Source organism: Eretmochelys imbricata, chromosome 2 (genome assembly GCF_965152235.1).
Source record: "Eretmochelys imbricata isolate rEreImb1 chromosome 2, rEreImb1.hap1, whole genome shotgun sequence".
NCBI classification, from domain to species: Eukaryota; Metazoa; Chordata; order Testudines; family Cheloniidae; genus Eretmochelys; species Eretmochelys imbricata.
This window is the reverse complement of record NC_135573.1, coordinates 238,685,265-238,708,471: the sequence shown is the minus strand read 5'-3', so window position 1 is coordinate 238,708,471 and position 23,207 is coordinate 238,685,265.

The window sequence follows — 23,207 nt, the reverse complement described above, 5'->3', positions numbered from 1 at the left end:
AGGCAAATTATGTTGTCTCTACTGTACAGAAGTGACTTGAGATGGGACTTTACAGTTTCCGATCAACCAAGTGAAAAAATGGACCAGCACAGCACTATGGTAAAGTCTACTTTAAAATATTTAAAAGAAAAGCTTTGTAACCAGGCATACACATAAGCGATGGGACTGAGTAGTTCATTTCACTTACAGCTACAGGAGCATCAGGCTGTGAAAAACCCAGTACTGCCCCTTACAACTGCTGGGATCTCAACAGGGTGCTCATCCTAAACACTGCCTGGAGGCTCTATCTTTCATATCAGGCTTTGTTAAGTCTGAATCACTGATCAAATGGGAAGCCCTCCATCCCAGGTTCCCTCACTCCCCCCCACCTTCACTACACTGCTGCTACTTGGAATTCTATGAGCAACAGCAGGCACGGACTCCATCCTCCACTGCTTGGACACTGTGTCTGCAAGGTAACAAAAAGAACGCCCTCTCTTTACTGTCCACATTGCTTAGAAGGAGCATCTGGAACAGCAGTAACAACCAAGTTATTCAGCTCCTGACTGCCATCAAGCTCATCTACCATAAACATATTCTATTCATCAACAGTGAGTGAGCAAGTGCATTTTTCAAGACCTGGGAATACTTTAGAGTCAATTACCTAGTGATCTCCTGTTTACACAGCATATCTTGGTACTGTATGTATGCTACTAGCGCTCCAAGTTTTTAAACCAGGCAACTATCCAAAGAAATTACATGGATACAGTCAATTTGAAATTCACTCCACTTAAAAAAAAAAAAAAACCACCCAAAAAACTAAACAGTTTCAGGTACCACATTGGTTATGGGGCAGTCTATACATTTTTAGACTGACAATGTCTGTTTAAACAAGTTAGTCAAGCCTTATGAAAGCCAATGCCCTCAGGAGCACAGCAATGCTATGCTAGGCATAGTAAGATAGGAACCTCAGTTTGCTAGGGGTGAGTGAGTGAGTATTTGCATGATACTAATGGCACAGCTGTAGCAAGTTCAAGGGGAATTGCAAGTTTTGGAATGTGCAAAAGCTGAACTGTGGAGAAGGAGCAGAGAAAAAGTCCAAAAACTGGATATTTCCAGGATGGCACAGCAAGTGTGGGAGTTGACTATAGCCTCCTCCAAGCAGTCAGAAACTGAGTTCAGGATGAAGTGATTGGTGCTGTGTGGAACCTTTCACATCAGCCATTTGAAGCTAGTCCTCAGGATCCACCCATCTGGGCTACCTGAATTAGATTTGGCCTCTACACCAAACAGCTATTTCACAATTAGACTTCCAAATCAAATAATTCAGTCTGCAACATGCACACTTCCAGGGTGCACTCTCTTGTTAGTTCCAGGGCATGTATCATATTTAACATGCTATTTTGACTGCAGCCTCCTCAAGGCAGAGGCGGATCTTGTACAGTGTTTAGTACGCTGCCAGGACTTCAATTATCTGTTAAATCTGTCTTGACTTTTAAGTTCTTGTGTCTAAGACACCCACTCCAGGGAAGTTGATTCTAACCCTAATTTTCAATTTAAGTTCACTCCATCATCCTTGATTATCTTGGTAAAAATAATTTTTGGCAACTTGGAACATATAAGCCTCTTTTCTCACTCCAGCTCCAAAATTCAATTAATAAAAGCCAGTTTGTGTGCAAATGCAGAAACATAGCACATGTGCCAGGAGTAGGAGTGCCACTAGAATCCAAAGCTCTTCTCATTTCATTGCTTCATTTTAAGCTTTTATATATCATATCATGGTAAATCTCTAAACAGGAGTTTTGATGTATAAATTCCATATTTTTGCAGTGAAATAGAACTAGTTGGTATGCTTAATGAGGTAATAGCTGTGTAATTTAAGTATCTGCAGCAATTTAGAGAAACTACTACATCAAGCTCAATTTGTCAGGCTTCCTTTGTAATTGTATTTCAGTGACTCAGCTAATCTGCACAATACAGCAGTTACAAATTTAAGATGAGCTGCTACAGGAGAGTGAATAGTGAATGCCAAGTGTCTCTTGCCATTACAAGTAAGTCTACGAATCTATCAAAGAGGTCACAGATTCTGTGATTTTACGAGACCTCAGTGACTTCTTGAAAATTCCAGTAATTTAGCCCCACACAGTGGGGCTTAGGCTTCAGAACTGATGTAGTGAAAATTGCATTAGCCCTGGTCTACACTGTGGGGGGGGAGGGAGTCGATGTAAGGTATGCAACTTCAGCTACGAGAATAGCGTAGCTGAAGTCAACGTACCTAGATAGACTTACTGCGGCATCTTCACACCGGTAAGTCGACTGCCACCGCTCCCGCGTTGACTCCGCTTGCGCCTCTCACGGTGCTGGAGTTCCGGAGTCAACGGGAGAATACTCGGGGATCGATTTATCCTTCTAGACTAGACATGATAAATCGACTCCCAATATATCGATCGCTACCCGCCGATGCGGCGGGTAGTGTAGACCTACCCTTAGTGTGTACATTTCAGTGATTCATTGTTTATTGCCAGCATCCTGTCTATTTTTATAAAAATACATATGCCAAAATCTTAGCCTTAATTATAAACCATCAGATTAAGCTAGGTACTCAGAGAAATATTAAAAATTTTATAGTTTCAAGAAGTTCTCACAGATGCTTGAAGGAAATATAAAAACTCTTCAGTTATAGAATGCCTATCTCACCTACAACAAACTATAAAGAATTCTTCAATTTAGAAGTTCTGTGATCAAACAATACTTGTGCACAGCTGAAGCATGACACTGTTCCATGATACCTGTTTTCTCCAGCCCTTAAGCATCAATTGTTTAGGAAAAGTTTCATTATAGGGGCTGCAAAACAGGCTTAATAAGTGTATAAGTAAGTTTAAGTAGCAATGCTTGTATTTGTTAGACTGGCTTCTGAGCATTCAGAGGGATTTTTTTGAGTAACATTCTTCCATGCTTGGAGACTTGAGTGTTCTGGCTTTCATATCTATGGTAATTCCCTTCCCCCCACCCCACCCCCAACATACTTGTTTAAGCACTCTGAAATTCAGCATAATATTTCTTCCTCAAAAAGTAAGTGCAAGATGTAACTGCCAGGAGCTAAACTTTGTTTTGTTTGTCTAGCTTGGTATTTCCCAGTTTACAAGCACTTATGATAGAATATGAAATCACAATGGGAAGGATGTCTAACTATTCTAAGCTTTTAATGTAGATGCCTGGTATAAAAAAATTAAAGCACTCATTCACAAAAGCCTGAGTTATTCCACCTGATATCTGATGATGGTCATCTTGTATGGTCTTCACTATCAGCTTTTGTTTTATCCTTGGTCTCTTACTTTCCACAGCACTTTAATTTGGGGAGAAGTACTGAAAATCTGAAACATTTTCCATTCTAACCTGGGTTCAGAAGCAAAATGTCACAAAGAAACATCATTTAATTTGGACATTAATGTCAGTTAATTGAGTAAGAATTTTTCAAATAAGACAGTCCTACGTATACCCCAGCAAAGTCAGAATACTGCTAATATTTAGCTCTAGTCAATTTCCTGTGTACACCTCTACCCCGATATAACACTGTCCTCGGGAGCCAAAAAAATCTTACCACATTATAGGTGAAACCGCATTATATCGAACTTGCTTTGATCCACCGAAGCGCGCAGCCCCACCCTCCCGGAGCGCTGCTTTACTGCGTTATATCCGAATTCGTGTTTTATCAGGTCGCGTTATATCGGGATAGAGGTGTATTACCAAAATCTTGTTCCTTTATCTACTCCCATTTGAAGTTAAAGGTTTATTTATTTTAAAAATTGTATGTATTTATTTTCAGATCTAGTGTACAGTTCTACAGAATCTTTGCAATATACCCAGAAGCAGGTTTGAACCAAAGGATGGAATTCTTTTGGCATGCTAAATACAGCACCTATCAACTGGTGCATGCAGAAAAGACTGATCTATTTAAATATGAGATTGTAGCCTCCCAATACAGCAGATCTGTGATCAGCAAGATTGCAACTCACTTTCTGGAGACAAACTACTAGTGGGTCATAGTTCCACAAAGCTGTAACTTATCCCCAGCATTTCGCAAATGTGGCCACCGTGGCTGCATATGGCCCCCAGAGGGTTTCCATGCGGCCACGACAGCTTCCTGAGCTGTGATGGGAGGAGGGGGGGAGGAGCATTGGCCCCTCCCCACTCCCTGTTCCTCCTGGATGTGCAGCCCTGCATGGCCCCTGGAGAAAGGTGGGGCACAACGCTGCAGGAGCACGGTGAGTTCTTGACCTGGGGGAAACAGGGAGAGAAATGAGGCTCGGGCTTCAGCCCTGGGGTGGCTGGGAGGGGGGCGCCAGTGGCGGGACTTAGGAGCCGGGTTGCACAGACCAGGGCTCCAGCCATGGGACTTCATGCGCCAACACCAGGCTCCAGCTGCAGGGTTTCGGACCCCCAGCTCTGGCCACGCGGCCCTTGCATTCAGCTATGGGGCTTCAGCTCAGGCGCCAACCTCTGGCCATGCAGCGGCAGGCTCCAATCCCTGTCTCTGGCCCCGGGCACCAACCCCTGACCCTGGCAGCTGCTGCTGGCCCCAGACACCGACTCCCACCTCCAGCAGCAGCCGCTGGCTCTGGGCAACGACCCCCAGTCGTGTGCTCTGACACCCAGTCCTGCTTGCTGGCCCTGGGTGCCAATCCCCAACCACAGGCAGATGCCAATTCCCAGGCCTGGCTGGACGCTGATCCCCGGATGCGTGGCAGCAGGCATTGACCCCTGGATATGGCCATGCAGCCCTAGGCTCCAGCACCCAGCTCCAGCCGCATGGCAACGGGCACTGGTGCTAGGCTCAAACTGCCTGCCCCAGCTGTGCAACTCCTGCTCTGGACATGGGCACTTACCCCCTCCCTGGCCGTGCAGCTCCTGCCTTCAGCTCCAGCCATGGGCACTGATCCCCGGCCACACAGCGGCGGGCGCCAACCCTCGGCCCCAGCCACGAAGCTCACCGCCCACCCTCCTGTCTCTACGCTCCGCATCGATGCCTCCCTCCCCATCGCCCCTAGACCCCACTGCCTTCCTGACTCCGCATCCACCCCTACATTGCCCCAGACCCCCACTGCCTCCCCCCGGCCTACATCCATCCCACCATGTCCCCCACTTGCTGTGAAAAGTGATCTTACAAATATGCAAGTATCACTTTTCACAGCCTTCCAGACCAGCTACTAAGTGTCCTGTGAAAAGTGATTGATATTAACAAACATAAAAATATCACTGTGATAAGTAATATTTGTATTATTGAGTCTGCAAAAAAAAAAAAACCCTACATAAATTACAATGATGTGGATGTTCTATTTATTTGTTCTTCCTAAAGTTAATCAAGTATTTTAGGAAAAAGGGTCAGTGCGGCCACCAGAAAGAGTTGGTGGCCGAACTCTGAGGTCATCAAGAAATTTGTTGCGAGAACCCCAGCCCTAGGTCCACTTCCAGAATTGACTAGACTTGTATCCCTATATGAAAATAGCAAAGGGCTAAGGCATAAGTTGTACACAGATGTTGAACTACTCTATTAGATATTGAATCTATTTCCCCAAGTATCCTCACACCTTCTTGTCAACTACAGAAGTTTTTTTCCTCCTGCTGATAATAGCTCATCTTAATTAGCCTCTTACAGTTTGTATGGCAACTTCCACCTTCTCTGTATGTCTATATATATCTTCTTACTATATGTTCCATTCTATGCATCCGAGGAAGTGGGCTGTAGCCCACGAAAGCTTATGCTCAAAATAAATCTGTTAGTCTCTAAGGTGCCACAAGTCCTCCTGTTCTTTTTGCGGATACAGACTAACACGGCTGCTACTCTGAAACCTGTACTCTATTGGATGTTTTAACGTATGGCAACATACTATATTAGAGAAGTTCAAAAAAGGAACGGTGCCTGCAGTAAATAAACTAGCAAGTAAACAGAGCAATCAATGCTTGCTACAACACTAAGGCTTTTGATTTCAAACCAAGATTTACTGAAGAGTTACTATACCCACCTCTGGCACTGTTTTAAGAGCAAGAGTCTGCTTCACCATCAGTTTTCTCTTAAGTGCCAGCACTGTAACCCTTAATTACAAGCAACCTCTATGGTAAAGTGACTCTACCACAGATGACAATAGCCTGAACCACTCCAGCACTTATTTTTTCAACAGCAGTACAGAAGTTTGTATTTCCACTACAGAAGTATTCTATATTCGTTTTACTGGGTCAGCTTAAGAGTGTTTGCAATGAAACACTTTTCGCCACTTACAGTATTTTATAATTATGTTTGTTGTAACTGGCATTTCACACGCTACTGCTTCTCAGCATCTGGTTTAAAAGCAGCAATACTTGCAATACTGGGAACAGAAAGCTGTAAACCATTATTGTAAGCAGCAGGGGAGCTGGTTATAATCTTATTAATAGAATGGAAATCCACTGTATCACAAATGTCACCTTTTCTTCATAATTTTCTTCCCCAACAGAAGGCTCAAATGCTATTTAAAAGTAAGTGTCCATTTCTGCACAGCAAGAATTAAGGAGAGAACTAGCGGCACACCAAAATGTGTGCATTTTAATTTTTAAGCTTATTCAATTAAATGTCTGCCCAGTTTTTGGCCACATAACTTTTAAAATCTTTGGTCCTAGTTACTTTTCTTGTTTTTTTAGATGGTAATATCTTCCTTCCTACTATCTTGCCGGCGGGAGGAGCTCTGCCCTCATACCGCTAGCCCATTCTTGTATGATTGCCAATTGGGTAGAGTATGGGTCAGAGGAAAGGAGGAGTGGATGAAGAACAGGATTATCATGCTGTCTTCTGGAACAGAGAGACAGGAGAGTTTGGAAATGGGGAAAGGGAGAGAAAAGGTGGTGGGTATTATAAAAGGGTCAAGACATCCAGGTTAAGAGACAACAGTAGAGAGTCCAGGACCCAGAGTGGTCCCAAAAACAAGAGCCAACAAAAGGGACAAAAGTGGGGCTTTGATCTTCACCCTGCTTAAATTTGGCAGCCTCATTTACCAGCCAAAGTCTCAATTCCACTCAAATTAACTTTTAAGCAAGAAGACAGAGTAAGTTTCCACTTGGTCAGTTTTCATTACTGGATCAGTCACATACTCACAGATGGTACTGGCTATTAAAGTTGGAAGATCATTTTGACCTTTTCATTAAGAACATTCAGCTGTACTGTAAATCTGTTTGGGGATATGTGGAGCAGCGATTAGTTCACAGTCCTTTTATCTCTAAAGAGCCAGACTCAAATCTAGGTTTGGCCAAGACAACATTAATGATTTGGTCATGTCCCACTGAAGTTTCATTAGCATAACAACCACAATCCTGGACAACATCACCTGTCAAAAGCAGCACAGCAGTGCAACAATAAAAGTTTTGCATATATTTGGCTAAAACCAGAGGCAGGGTGGATTTGATTTAAAACAAATTGATTTAAATCATGATTTGAATCGCTAGTTAGGAAGACTCAATTTACTCATGGTTTTCTACATAAAAGTGCATTCTTGTTGGTTGCTATAACCTTAACACATATTCTTCACAATGCAGAGAGATGTAGGTTTCATTTTTAGAAGGTACACACTACAGTGGAGTCGCATCTTACGCGGGGGTTAGGTTCTAAAGTCAGCGCATAAGGAGAAAATCGTGCATAGTCAAAATTACCCTTGAAAATCCCTTAAATCGTCCATAAAGTATGGTATACTGTACATGGTTGTGTATACAACCCTGTACAGTAATATGTATAATGTATACAGTAATGTACAGTATATAATAAAGAGTACATATGCAAAATAATTTTACAATACTGTATCTTTAATTACAGGGGGTCATCAGGGCTTGATGTCGATCCAGGAGACGGAGGTGACGGAGAGCTTGGGTAACGGAGAACGAGTCATAGACAAAGTGGTTGGCTCTGGTTCAGCTTGAGAAGTTGATTGCATAGGCTCATCTGCTGCTGGTTGTTTCTTCTTGAAAAACATGGTGATCGACAACTATCGCTGTTCTCTCTTGAGCTCCTCAAACATTTCTTGATATGGTCTCAAATCGTCCGTAATACGACATGTGATTTTGAGGCTGCGTTCCATAGAGGGATCGTATTCAGAAATTAAAATCATTCAAGTGTTTCGCTACTTGGAACACTTCAGCAAATTTATAAAGATTCCAACTTGCTGGCTCTTCCTGTTCATCATCATCATCATCATCGTCTTCTGTAGACAATTTTGGTAACTTCCAACTTGTGTGTGTGTGTGTGTGTGTGTGTGTGTGTGTGTGTGTGTGTGTGTGTGTGTGTGTGTGTGTGTGTGTGTGTGTGTGTGTGTGTGTGTGTGTTCCATTCCATGCATCCGATGAAGTGGGCTGTAGCACACTAAAGCTTGTGCTCTAATAAATTTGTTAGTCTCTAAGGTGCCACAAATACGCCTGTTCTTTCTTCTAACTCTTCGTTAGTCAATGTTTCTCTATGGCTCTCAATTAATTCCTCAAGGATGTCGACGAAGCCATCACCACCTACTTGCCTGGCCACCTGAACAATGCATTTCACTTCTTTGTCAATGGTCGGGAAACCCTTGAAATCATTCACACATTCTTTCCATAGGTTTCCCCAACATGCATTGACTGTTTCAGGCTTGATTGCATCCATTGCCTGTTTAATATAAGTATGCAATCGCCAATGTTGAAGGACTTCCAACACTCCATCACATTAACATTGTGATCACTATCCATAGTTCTACATATCCATGAGAGCGTAAGCGTCATATACGTGGCCTTGAAACAGTAAATCACGCCTTGGTCGAGAGGTTGGAGGTGGTATTAGGGGGGAGAAAGATGACTTCAACATCATTATGCGCAAACCGGAGTGCGGCAGGGTGGCCAGGAGTATTGTCTACAATCAGCAACACTTTAAAGTCAAGTCCCTTCTCTTTGAGGTACTGCTTGAACTCCGGAATGAAACACTTGTGGAACTAAACCAGAAATAATGCTGCCATCACCCAAGCCTTTTTATTTGATTGCCAGAACACAGGCAGGAGTTTTTTGTTCTTGCCTTTTAGGGCACAGGGATTTGCAGCCCTGTAGAGCAAGCCCGGCTTTATTAAATGCCCAGCCACATTGCCACAAAACAACACAGTCACACGGTCTTTAGCTGCTTTGAAGCCAGGGGCTTGTCTTTCTGATTTCGAAGTGTAAGTGCAGTTATGATTTTTTTTCCAGAAGAGCCCAGTCTCATCAGCATTAAAAACTTCTTCCGGAAGATAGCCCTTTTCTTCTATGATTTTCTTTAATTGTTTGGGGTAGGCTTTTGGTGCCTCTTCATTGGCAGATGCAGCTTCACCAGTAGTCTGCAAGTTTTTGAGGTTGAAGCGGTTCCTAAAACTGTTAAGCCAACCTTGGCTGGCTTTGAATTCCTTCTCATCAGAAGGCTGACCCTCTTCGGCAGGAGGTTTGAACAGCGCATAGAGGCTAAGAGCCTTTTCTCGCAACATGTTGCCATCAATAGGCACACGTTTACGGTTCATGTCTTCCAGCCATATGTTTAATGCCTTTTCAGTCTTCACTAAAGTCTTCTCACACACCTGGCTCGTCACCTTAGCAGTTATTGGAGCAGTTGATGCCACGGCTTGACAAATTTCTCTCTCTCGAATCTTGATGGCACGAATGCTAGATTTGTTGCGGCCATATTTACGCACCATGTTGGAGACCAATGTCTCTCAATAAGTCCAACACAGCCAGTTTTTCGTCCAGCAATGGAACAGATCACTGTTTCTTCAGCTGAGCACCAGATGAAGTAGTTGGCCTGCATTTAGGGGCCACGTTGTACAAAAAATACATACAGCATCTTGAAATACTAGAATCACACTCAGCACGGCGAGATGCTCACACTATGAGAGACATATGGGAACTGAGACCGACTGGGAGAACAGCAGATTCACGTCTCCCACCTCACGCTCACTCCAGGGCATATGCTCATTGAGTGGAATGATGAGTGGAATCGCCCATACTATTTACAGGTATCTTATTTTTCTTTTTTTTTTTTTTGCCGAATGCATATAGTTGAATTCGCGTAAGTTAAATACGACTCACCTGTATACATTTTTAAACAGTGATTTATTTTGAAAACTTTTCAGATTAGTTTTACAGCTATATCAGAAAATGAATAATTGTCTGGTTATTTCATTTACCAAAGGTAATTGACGCAGATATTTATGAAGTCATTAGGAGGTGAACTATCTCCAATTCAACAGGTTAATCATTAATATTTGGAGGATTTTCTTGCCATGCTGTATTAGGAGGAGAACTTCACCAGATAGACATTTAAATTGTTTTATTTAACTAAAACAACAACGTTAAGTATTCTGGATATTTTTCTTCAACGGCAAACGTATGCTTGTTTTGTTAAAATATTGTATGTCCCTTGCTTCTCACATTTATCTCCAGAGTTCTTCTCTTTGTCCAGGTTTATTCCACCCCCAACAATCTTCTATTCATTGAACTTTTTGAAATTGAAGTTGAGGTCTGTTATTTCTCACCTATATATATATTTTATTTAAAAACGTTTTTGCTGTTAACAAGCATGTTACCTCTGGAGACACAAATCCAGTTTGAGAATTGCAAAATTAAGCATCTCTGATGGTATCTTCAGACTGAGCACTGAATCCCATTGGGTAGATAGAAAGATTAACCTAAATAATCTATACAGGAGCCTCTGGAACCCCATAAAATTGGGACCCTAATCCATGAACTATTGGAACTCATTTACAAAACTTTTCTTAAACCTTATATGAATATATTGGTCTCTCTAATAGAATTTATAATCCCTATTCCATGATGAGATATCTTTGAGCTACAATGTATCTTAATTAAAATGATCTTTGGATGCTTTTTGAGGAAAAAAAACATTTTATCAAAAAATACGATTTAAATAAAAAACAGATTGTTTTTAAAAAATAATTGATTTTTATCCACCCTGACCAGAGGTTATGTTTAGATGCAACAAAGTCACTCATAGAATTTTAAAGGAGGATCAGAAGTAGAAATCTCTATTAGGGGTTTCCTAACAGAAATGCTCATTTAACCATATACCTATTCTGCAGCAGATCTCTCCCTACCCCTAAAACAGCATGTCTCATTTCCCTCCTTTTCCTCTCCGCTGCACAATAATGCCCCCTAACTGAGGTAGGGGGGTTCTTTTCAGGTGCATGGAAGCATCACAGTCACATCATCCCAGTCCAATAGTGCATGATTTCTAACCTCTTAGGACATCATGGCAATCCCTATAATCAAGGAGCCCTCAACAGCATTACTTGCATCATGGTTAGCTCCAGTACCAGTATCTAACACCAAAATTATCTGGAGCAGGTTGGGAAAGAACTTTTGGCCAAGACCCAGAAGTGAAAATGGAAGTAAGGAAAAAACAACAGAAGAGATTGAGGAGAGAAATATGACAGAATACAAAACTCAGAAGTCAGAATATAAGGAAAGTGAAGCTTACTCTACCTAACACTATTCAGTCACAAACAAGTCCTGCCTCCAGAAAAGGCTAGATCAGGAAATGGAAGGAACGTTCGGCATTTGACTTTCCCTTATCTAAGGCAAGAGGATTGGACCATAATCCTCTGCTTTCAATATCTGGATCCCTAATCATCCTTGGTAGACCATTCACTGTGGCTAACTCGGGTTACATTTAAGAATGTGTCAGACTCAGGGCTTGTCTACACTTAAAAGGCCGCAGCAGCACAGCTGCACTGATGCAGCTCCCTGTTGTAGTACTTCAGTGAAGACACTACCTATGCCAATGGGAGGGTTTCTCCCATCAGCATAGGTACTCCACCTCCCCGAGAGGTAGGAGCTATGTTACTGGGAGAAGCCCTCCCATCGGCATAGCGCTGTCTGTACTGGAAGTTAAGTCAGTATAACAACATTGCTCAGGGGTGTGGATTTTCCATACCTCTGAGTGACATAGTTATAACGACATAAATTGCTAGTCTAGACCAAGCCTGAGAGAAATGTGTCTGAAAGACATATTTTGTGGGCTCAGACATTCAGACACGGCAGATCTACTTGTCATTTTTAAAACACATGAGAAGAAAAACTTTCACAAAATATATTTAATTACCTTGATTCAGTTCACAAAGGAAGAAGTGTATTAGTCTAGGAGGGAGATTTTCGAGGGAAGCCACAGTAATTATGACCAAACTGGACTTAACAGGCTGTCTCTGTCATTCCTATTTACTTTGGCAGAGATTTACAAAAATACTTCATATTATTTATAGATGGAGTTCAGACTGGAGTCTGAGAGCACAAAAACTCTGACCAGAGGGAGACATAGTTCCATCAGTGCCTGCTTTAAAGCACCTCGCTCACTCCTCCTATAATTCCACATCTGACTCTCTCCCCTCTTAAAATCTCTGCAGAATCAGGCTGAATAGTATTATTTGCATTAAGCAGCAGCAGAAACCAGTTTAGTAAAATAATTTCTCCTTAGCCCTTACAATACATAGTATATGCTCCGTTGCCCCCACTCCAGTTGAGGAATTTAGGGGTGGTATACTCGCCACCTTGTATATATGCTAACTTTTGTACGGCACATTTCACACAAATTAACGTTTTACTCTACAAAGTGCTTTGGGGTACAACCAGGGAGAAACACAGTTGCAGAAAGAGAAGAAATTCTGAGCTGTAGGCAAGGGAGAAAGGCTTTCAACTGACATTAAAAGGATACAAAAAACAGGTTGGAGCAAGTCTACGAAGTATTTTAGAAAACAAAGGACAACTTTAAGACTTCTGCAGATAAATCCTCTAGACTGCAAATTTATGGGGACCACATTTCCTCAGCCAACAACATTAGAATCCAATACTGGGTGTAGAGGGGCTATCAAGATTTTTTCAAAAAAGAAGAAAGATATTTTTGCTACATTCCACAACCAGATGAAATACCAATACTTTCAGCAGTGAATCAGATATTAGAGATGGAAGAGTTAGATCAGTCCTTCCCCTTCCATTAGTGCAGGAGATAGTATGTCTTGATAAGATTAATTAAGCTGATGCTACAATTGATGCTTGAGAAAAATGAGATAAGAATTGTCAATATAGTCCAAGACACACATCACCTTTGAGCTCTAAGGAATTATTTTGTGGGCAGTGGTCCTGCACTTCAAGCTTACAAACTTAAACAAGCCCTAACGTAGTCTAACCCTCTTGGAGTTGTATAGTGTAATATTTTGTCAGTAAAATAGCCAGACAGTTACAGGAAAAGTTAAGAAGTAAAGATATCTTTTGATCTGAGGATAGACTGAGTTTTGCTTTTATATGGAAAATTCAATGCAATTGAGCAGTTGCACTCAAGTAAAATGTAGATAGTTTCCAAGCTTTAATCTACCCACCTGCCTGCTACCCTTTTCTCTTGCCCCAACCCCCAAAAGGCCTCTGCGCAGAGTTGTCAGTCTCTTTACCTATGGGCGAAGGCTGATATCTGGAATATTGGTTGGTCTACACTTAAAAGTAGTACCAGTATAACTACGCCAATATTTTGCGGATACATTTATGCCAATAAAACATCTAGTGTACACATATTTATACTGGCATAAAGGTGCCTCATACCAGTATAAGTTATTTCAGTTCCCGAATCAGAGTAAGCTATACCAGTGTAGTTGAGTCCATATCAGGGGACTTTAACTACACTGGTATAATTAAAATGGCAAAACTTTCTAGTGCAGCCAAGCCGTAGATCTCAGCCACTCACCATCATTGATATAAATCACAGAAATCTCAGAATTCAATCCAAGTGTCATATTTGATCTTCTAGACAAAAATTGGAAGTCTGGGGTATTGCAGGTCACGAGAAAACTCAAAGTTAAAGGAGTAAACTTGTACAGTGGCTTCACCTGCTTTTGGCAACCCACACAGCAGCAGTCCAACTTCAAGGAATTCTACAATTAAATTTCCAATTTGAAGTCTAATGATAATGGCAGGACTTAAAGTAATACAGAATTAGGGCTGGAAACTGATTTGATTCCCACACACAAAAAGAACAATTAAATTCATCAGATTAAAATAGCCCATTGTTTGGAAAAAACTCAATAATATTTATGACACAGTAGATTAAATAAAAAGTCTGGTGTATATTTGAATTTCCTTGTTTTTTGTTTAGCATAATTTACTGCAGGGTTTGTATATTATGGATTAACACATAATTCTTGGTAAAAAGTGTTGAAAGAAAAGTGGCCATGCAACAGTTACTTTACATTATCTTGACCATTTCTCTCAAATCACCTGTGGTATCTTCATTTGTATCATGGATTGTAAATAAGGGTAAACAGAAAAACTGTAATTATAAATTGTAAAAGGAAGTAATAGCACAATATTGCAATTAATGTTTGTCATAGGAAATGAAGTCAAATGTAATGAATTTTACAATAAAAAGCATTTTTAAAGTTACATATAGCTAATAGTTTAAGAAAATACTCTGTTATAGGACATATGTAATTAACCAAATTTTAAAAAATAACGGAGGAGTCTTGCTCTTCAGAGGGCCGGCTGGGGCGACAGAAACCAGGACTTTTAATTTTAAAAAACAACAACCCACCTACTCAGTCTCTTCTCTACAGAAGGTCTGGGATTACTTAATAGCCAACTCCAAAATACTCTATGTACCTTCAGGAGCCTGAAATAGTGGACAGTGCTTGGCAGGTACAGTAGAAGCCACCTGGAAAAACCCAGGAAGTCCTCTGACAGCCTCACAGTAATCCTACAGAGACAGGATAAATAGGATTGAGGATGCACTGACTTCCGGAAGAAAATTAACTACTTCCTTCCACCTATAGAGCTGATACAGTTAATTTCTTTGTTTTAGAGGTTATTTTGCCAAGCTGCACCCCAGATGCCACAATTCCCAAAACTATGAAGTCAGGGTCCAGGAGAAGTAGCAACAGTAGCTTGATACAATTAGCAACCTTTAGGAAGCCAGTAGAGTCTCCTGGGCCAATGATGTCAGATATTACCCACTTGTTTGAAGTCAGCAGATTTACTAGATTTTTTAAAAGCCGCTTTTAAGACAGCATTTAATACGGTTATGCATGATGTTCACATACACGGCAGTTTATACGGCTTTTTCATAACTCCTTTGTAACCAAATATGCACTGGTTGCAGTATTTAGTGGTTACAGCAAATGGCTAGGAACCAAATCAGTTCCAGGATCACATCAACCAGACACTTGCATTATGCTAACTCAAGCAAGCCATTTGACCCCTTTCAGTCAAAGTAAATCCCAATTGTTAAGTTTGTTGAAAAATCAGGCCTTATTAACAAGCATATGCTGCAGCCCATCACCATCTTAGCTAAGGTACGTGTCTCCAGTAACCTCTCAAAGTGCCTAAAGAGTCTGTACAGGTTGTTAAAGACAAAATAGGTCTCAAAGCCTTAACTTTTTTTTTTCCTCCATCAGCAGGAAGTGACCCAGAATATGTTCCAATCCTGACCACATTCAACAAAACCATCGCTCCTTCCAAACCTCTCCTTTCCCTCCTCCCCCATTATTCCCCCTTCCTTTTAAAGTTTTGAAGAGATGCATCATGGTAGTGACAAAATCAGTTCCAGAATTTCAATGACAGCTCATGCTATCTCATGCCAATATATCTCCACTTTCAGCACTGAATTTCCCTTACAGCCTGCAGTGTTAAGCACATATTACAAGGATACCCAACCTATGGAATGCGGGCTGTACACGGCCCTCCAGAGCATTTCATATGGCCCATGGCCTGCTTCAACACAATATACTAACAGCTATCTCATTAGCATTTTGTCATCAGGTTTACATCATTTTAGTTTCCACAAGTGTGTATATAGCTTGTTTCTATGTATAGTGTTGTCTAACATAAATTAAACAAGCTCAACTTAAAATATAAATCAATACAGGTGACTTTAAATCTTATTAAAATACGTAGAATCTGTTTGGACCACACAAGGTTGTACGTAGGTTTATGTGGCCCTCCTATGTAATAAGGTTGTGCACCACTGTATTAGAATAAAGATCGGGATGCCAATCATCCAGAGCCACAATCCAATTGGGCCCAATTGTGTCACATTGCTGTACCAACCCTCACTACCTCAGAGCTGGACTTCACTGAAAAAAGTGCTCATGTTCACTGAGTGAAGCAGCTCAGGAAAACAGAGGTGAAAAAAAGTGATAGTTTTTTTTTTCCTTTTCCCTGTTTGAACTTATACTATGTTCCATTGGATGATTTATTTTTTTAAAAATCTACTAACTGAAAAACTAAATGAGGAAAAAAATTTTAAAAATTTTATTTTGCTATCAGATACACACTGTATAGTCAATCTTGCTATTCTCCTGTAGACTCAGTTTCCCATTTATGTGGATAATTCACACAGCAACAGGAGAACAAAAGACATTATAAACTAGGATAATGTTACTGTAAAAATCATAAAAGTTAGTATGGGACTCAGGGCAGACATTGTACCTGAAACTCATTTTTAAATGAAATTCAGTTTTGTTTTTTAAAGAGTGCCTCTTTAAACAAAGTTTACAGGGTATAATTTCAAAGGTAACGAAGATTACGGAAAGTAGGAAGTGACTATTTTAAATTACTTCCTTCCTCCTAGACTGCCAAATTGCCACTTCCAGCAGCAATTTCTGAACCTGCAGATAGTTAACCCACATGCATGAGTAGGGAGTGAACTGGGAACAGTTGGCTACAGTCCAATATTGGTTTTTAGAATAGGGTGCAATTTTAATGGCGGGCAGGCCACAAACTGCTACTGAGAGAGCAGTCAACTTTTTGAAACGAAAGTAAGGAAAGAGGTCCAAATAGTCCAAAGAACTTCACATATAAGCCATGCTTTGAAAGCAACAGGCTACATCAGGATGTGCATTAGCAAGTTTTACGTTATTAGGGCCAGAGAAGGCCCATTGACTTCAGTAGGACTGATTTGCTTCACCATGCCTTTTTCAGATGGGACAAGACATTTGGCCATAATACAGAGACCAACAGCGTATACCTTTTATACCTATTGTACCTATTTGCTATAAATTTAAAAAGCTACATTAAGAGATTTGACCGTATGCTTAACATATTTTGGTTTTGTTCCTGAGTTATGTTTTCAGTTAGTGTGCCCCTTCCAATACTTGAGGTATTAGAACACTTAGACATTTCAATACAGAACATCGTTTTAAGTATTTTGATCTTGCTAGGGTAGTCTAGTGTTTAAAGCAGACAAACCCAGACATTGTGAATTCTCATCAACTCTCTGCTTTTGGATGCTACCCCTTAGACCTGTAACTTCTCCTCTCTGTGGCTCTGCTTATCTGTAGTATCTGTGTCACAGGGCTGAGGTCAGATATAACACTTGCAAAGAACCTGAGAAACTCAGATAAAAAAGCTACACAAAGGTAAGTAAGTAAAAAAAATGTGTTGGAGAAATGAGAAATCAAACTTCAAACATCATGACAGATGTATGGCCTGAAATAACAGCAATGACATTCAAGTATGTCAGAGTCCACCAACCCCCACCCCAAAAATAGTATTACATCATCTTTACTAAAGTGTTATACTTTACAGAAGTCCCAAACATCGCTTTCAGATTAAAATTTGAATAGTTAAAGGACCCAGCCAGCTCTGCACAGCAATATAATCCTTCATCAGTATGAGTTTTTTTGAAGTGAATATAATTGCAGAGTGCATTACACTTCTGTAAATTCTCATTATTAAGGCTAAGATTTAGTCATGGTTGGTTTTTTTAGTAAGTTATGGACAGGTCATGGGTAATAAACAAAAATTCACGGCCCGTGACGTGTTCATAACTTTTACTGTCTAAATACCTCTGACTAAATCTTAGCAGCTCCTGGGGCCCTAGGGCGCTGCTGCTCTGGAGGGCTCCAGGGGCCGACGGCTAGCCCATGCACTGGCGACAGGGGTTGACTGGCCCCAGCCAGCCACTGCTCCGAGACCCCTGGGACCTATGCTGCTCTGGTGGTCCGGAGGCTAGCGGCACCAGCCATTCCTCGGGCAGCCCGGAGGCCAAGTGGCCCCAGGGCCGCTGCAGCAGCAGCCGCTGCAGCTGGCCCCAAGGCTAGCTGGTCAGGTGGCCCCGGGGCCAGCTGGTCTTGGGGCCAGCTGCACCGGTCACTGCAGCTGCAAATGTCACAGAATCAGTGACTTCTGCAACCTCTGCGACAGAACGGCAGCCTTACTCATTATGGAATATGTGCAGCTGGAGAATATTTCTATGAATAGAGCTGGAATATGTTTGCTATTATGAAGTTCATTTGTTACATGGTGTTGAAGGTATAAGCGTGTCTAAGATTACCTTGCATGTTTGCATTTTGAATTAATATGTAGTGTCTGAAAATTTCTCAGAACTTCTGGTGATATCTTTCAAGACACTATAGCAACAATTATTTTAGTAATCTACTGAAATAGATTTTTTGGAAACAAAATATAGGGTACGTTTTACAGTACAAAAGATGTTTCACAGGGCATTCCTACAGATGAATCCAAAAGATGATTCTGTCACTAGACAGATAAGCCTTATTTCAAATTCTGTGAGCCTTTTCCAAGAGATGTATTTACAGTGTAACAGGGGAAAGATTCAATATCTCTGAAAATTAGAGTGGCAAGAGAAGTGGCAAATTGCCAGCTGATGGAAGAAAAGGTTTGTGTGTTTTTCTCATATGTACAGTCAGAATTCTTGAAAGAGTTTCAAGAAATTCTGTAGGACATGTTTAACTTCTGTATAAACCAAGTGAAGATCACGATTCATTAAGCGATCTGTCTGAAAAGTTATCGCATTGCATTTGGGGTACAATACAAACAAGACTAATACTGCCCCCCATTTTTCAAGTTACTTCATTATTTTCCTGGACTGCTGCAATGTTCCTTTTGCATGCTAGCCACATCTCTGCAAGACAACATAATTATACATGACCTAATATGTTACTATAAAATATAGCACAAGAAAAGGGGTTTGGTAATATGCAGTAGAGACTTCTGGTGTGAACTGTATTTTAGAGTTCCAAAAGTTTTTATACCCATTAAGTTTCTCAGGAACTTCTGTCTATTACTATAAACAGTGGTGGCTAAGTGCTGGGCGAGCTTCCACACAATCTCAGTCCTCCGAGCGAAGAGCTGCACAGTTGTTTGCATCATGCAGGGCTTAAAAAATAATCCACTTGCTTATACAGATTGCATTCAGGTGACACAATCAGCTTCTACAGAACTTTAGTTTTCATTTTCTTAAAGAGTTGAGCTCCTAACCCTTATGGTTGCAAAATAATAGACATGAACAGATCCAGTGTGGTTTACTGAAGTCTGTGGACAGACAACTCCATTGCCATTACCACTTCTCATACCTTTCCAATGTCGCACCAGAGCAAAAATGGACCAAAATATTGTTTTCATTGTTGCTATTGAGGTGGCTATGGGCAGCTATGAAATTGACACGGTACATTTCATTCTATGGCTACCTGGAAAAGCGAAGAACTGTAACAGAGATAGCCACTAAAACTATTCCCTGAGGACAACCACCCAAAAATCAGAGGCTGCAGAGGGGTATGTTATCAGAAAGGTGTATGATTTCTAGCCTCACAGCACCCAGGAGGCTCTGGTGTAGTAGAGGAACACAACACTCCTCCCTTCTGACTGACCAGGTTGCTGGGAGACTCCACATTGATAGAACTCCCACAGCATTCAGTTAGTAAAGGATGGAACCACTGAGGAAGACCCAGGAACAGAACCCTGGGAGCAATCCCAACATGCTCCCTTCCCCAGTAGCTAAGAGTGTTGCTGGGCATTACCCCTCAACAATGGAGAGCCTCATCTTAGTTTATCCTTGAGGTGTTTGTCTCAATCTCATATATTAGTCTTAAGAAAATTGCCAGAGAGGAGGGTGACAGTCATGGTGAGGGCAACAAGTATAAGGGATGCAGGGCTGTGTGTGGGTAGGGTGGTGGGAAAGATTAAGCTGGGTGCTCTATAAGTGTGGTCTGGAAAAAGGTTGATTACCAGCTATTTTATAACACCCACAAGTGTGGTAGATGCAAAAAGAACAGGAGTACGTGTGGCACCTTAAAGACTAACACATTTATTAGAGCATAAGCTTTCGTGGGCTACAGCTCACTTCATCGGATGCATAGAATGGAACATATAGTAAGAAGAAATATATATGCATACAGATAAGTTGGAAGTTGCCATACAAACTGTGAGAGGCTAATTAGTTAAGATGAGCTATTATCAGCAGGAGAAAAAAACTTCTATAGTGATAATCAAGATGGCCCATATAGACAGTTGACAAGAAGCTGTGAGGATTCTTAACATGGGGAAATAGATTCAATACGTGTAATGACCCAGCCACTCCTTGTCTCTATTCAAACCCAAGTTAATGGTATCTAGTTTGCATATTAATTCAAGCTCAGCAGTTTCTCACTGGAGTCTGTTTTTGAAGCTTTTCTGTTGCAAAATTGCCACCCTTAAATCTTTTACTGAGTGGCCACAGAGGTTGAAGTGTTCTTCTACCAGTTTTTGAATGGATGAAGTGAGCTGTAGCTCACGAAAGCTCATGCTCAAATAAATTGGTTAGTCTCTAAGGTGCCACAAGTACTCCTTTTCTTTTTGCGAATACAGACTAACACGGCTGTTACTCTGAAACCTTTTTGAATGTTATGATTCCTGATGTCAGATGTGTGTCCATTTATTCTTTTGTGTAGAGACTGTCTGGTTTGGCCAATGTACATGGCAGAGGGACATTGCTGGCACATGATGGCATACATCACATTGGTAGATATGCAGGTGAATGATGATATGCAGGTGAATGATGGCGTGGCTAATGTGATTAGGTCCTATGATGGTGTCACTTGAATAAATTCAAGCGGTAGGTGCTTCACAGAAAATGTTCAAAGAGCTTTTCAATCTAAAATGAGCTCGCAAGTTACACACAAAGATCTGGGCTGCAGGGAGGAAAGGAATATTGATCGATTTTGGAAGATTGGGATAGATTTTTTAAAAACAACAGAAGACAGAATAACGTAGCAACAGATACATAAGAGTGCACGAGAAAGACACTGAAAACAAAGATATACCCCATGATCAGTGTGAAAAAAAGCAGAAAGGGCAACAAGTTGTAACAAAAGCAAGTGATGCAGTATGATACATTTTTAAAGCTAAATTGACAGTTAATTCCAGCATATAATCAACTAAAACACTATACTGAATGAACATAGCCAACTGTTTTATATTTAGATTGTATAAGTCACGGCTTTGGTGGATACATGGTGACTGATTTTTTTTTATTTTTGGGCCTGGGGGGGAAGGGGAGGGTTTGAACTCCTGAGTAGACTCAGGATAGTAAGTAGTGGGGCTTCAAAAACTTACCCAATAATGTGCAAAGTGAACATTAGGGACTAGGAAGCTTTGAGGAAGTGAGTTTTCACTTATTACCAAGCAGTAAAATTTCTTACAGCAGCTCTCTAGAGGTTAGTCCAAATAAGCTAAACATTCTCAACACCTAACACAAAACCAATGACTGTTTCACAAAAGTATCAGAAGTTTTACACAATAAGAACTTGTGGTTTCCTGCAAGAGGAAGAATACCTAGTCTTCTAGAATGGAACTAATTCGTTCATGGAAACTTTTTTAGGGGGTTGCATAAAACAACTAATTTCTGTAATGCCAAGACAACGTGACTTGTTCAGGAAAAAAATAGTTCAGGAAAAACTGGTATGGTTAAGAGTCCCTATGCAAACTTGTGACAAAAGAGATACATTTGCTTAACAAATGTGGCATTTGTTTGAGTTACAGGGACACTATCAACTACTGCACTCAAATTCAGTTTTCTCAGAGCAACTTAATCATTGCCAGTGTTGTTGTGTTTGAGTTTATGTTAATTCTTTAAAAATATGTACAAGTTTGGGTGGTTGGTTTTTGTTTTGTTTTGTTTTTTGTTTTTTGTTTTTTTAACCTCTCGTGTTTGGAGAGGTCTTTTAGAAAGGCTGAACAGCAACACCACGCATATGCAAACCCAAACCCCTCCCCTCTCTCTTTATCACTATATCTGCCTATTCAGTTTCAGATTTTGTTACTGGTAGATGCATTCTTGCAGAGCCTGGGGAAGATCATGCACAACATAATGTGTCAACAAGAAATAGACTGCAGGGCAGGTAAAAATAACTCATCCATTACGCTTACCCTAGTTGCCTAATGGAAAAGACACTGGGTTCCCAAACCAGGGACTGTGGATTCAGGTCTCACCTTGGATGCTCACTTCCCCACTCCCCACCAGCACATCCCCTTTCTTTTTAAGACTGTAAAAGGACTGTGCCATTCTGAGATTTGCACAGTGCCTAAAACATTTGGGGCATTATTGTAATATAATAAAATTATACACCTTAGCTGAGCTATAGTGACCTCTTCCAGACCTGAAATGTTAAAAATACAAAGAGCACTCAATACCCTGCAGCAATACAGCATATCTGACTAACGTAACAAGTCTCAAGAAGTTATTTTTGCTTGTTCAGACTGGTCCCACATCACTTATTTAACAGCTCCTCCCCCCCAGCACATTTTATTCAAAGTAGTTTCAATCCTAATCTAAAAGTTATTTCAATTTGAATCCTGTACACATACCTGGACTCCCTACAAATATTTCTATATGCAGATTTACTATACTTCATACTGTAGTGTTTTACCTGAAATATTAGATTAGAATATCTTCTCTTCCAACCCTCAAAAAGAGGAACAAAAACACGACAAACACAATGTGGAAAAGGCATTTTATATGCCAAATACAGTGTCATGCATGCGCCAGATATTATGCTATTCAGGTATTATGTAAAAATAACCCTGTACCAGTCTTCTGCATTCTAGGAAGTAACATATAGCCACCAAGTAAATAAATGATTACTTCTGGATTCCCTCTAGGAAGGATCACAAATAGACTTATTCTTGCTGATAGTGAGTTCATACCACCAATCATTACCTCAAGGAAATTAGGAACTGTGTTTTGGAAAGAAAACAGTGCAGACTGGTGACCCCCATACAATAGGTCAAGGAGTATGACATTTAAAGATGAATAAAAACATGAAAAGCTACATTCAGAAAACTGTAAGCCTGTGCTTAAAGGCATGATTGTAAATATGTTAATTATTTATGTTCTGATATGCTCGGAGACCCCAGTCAGGATTAAAACCACAGTGTTAGGTGCTATACAAACA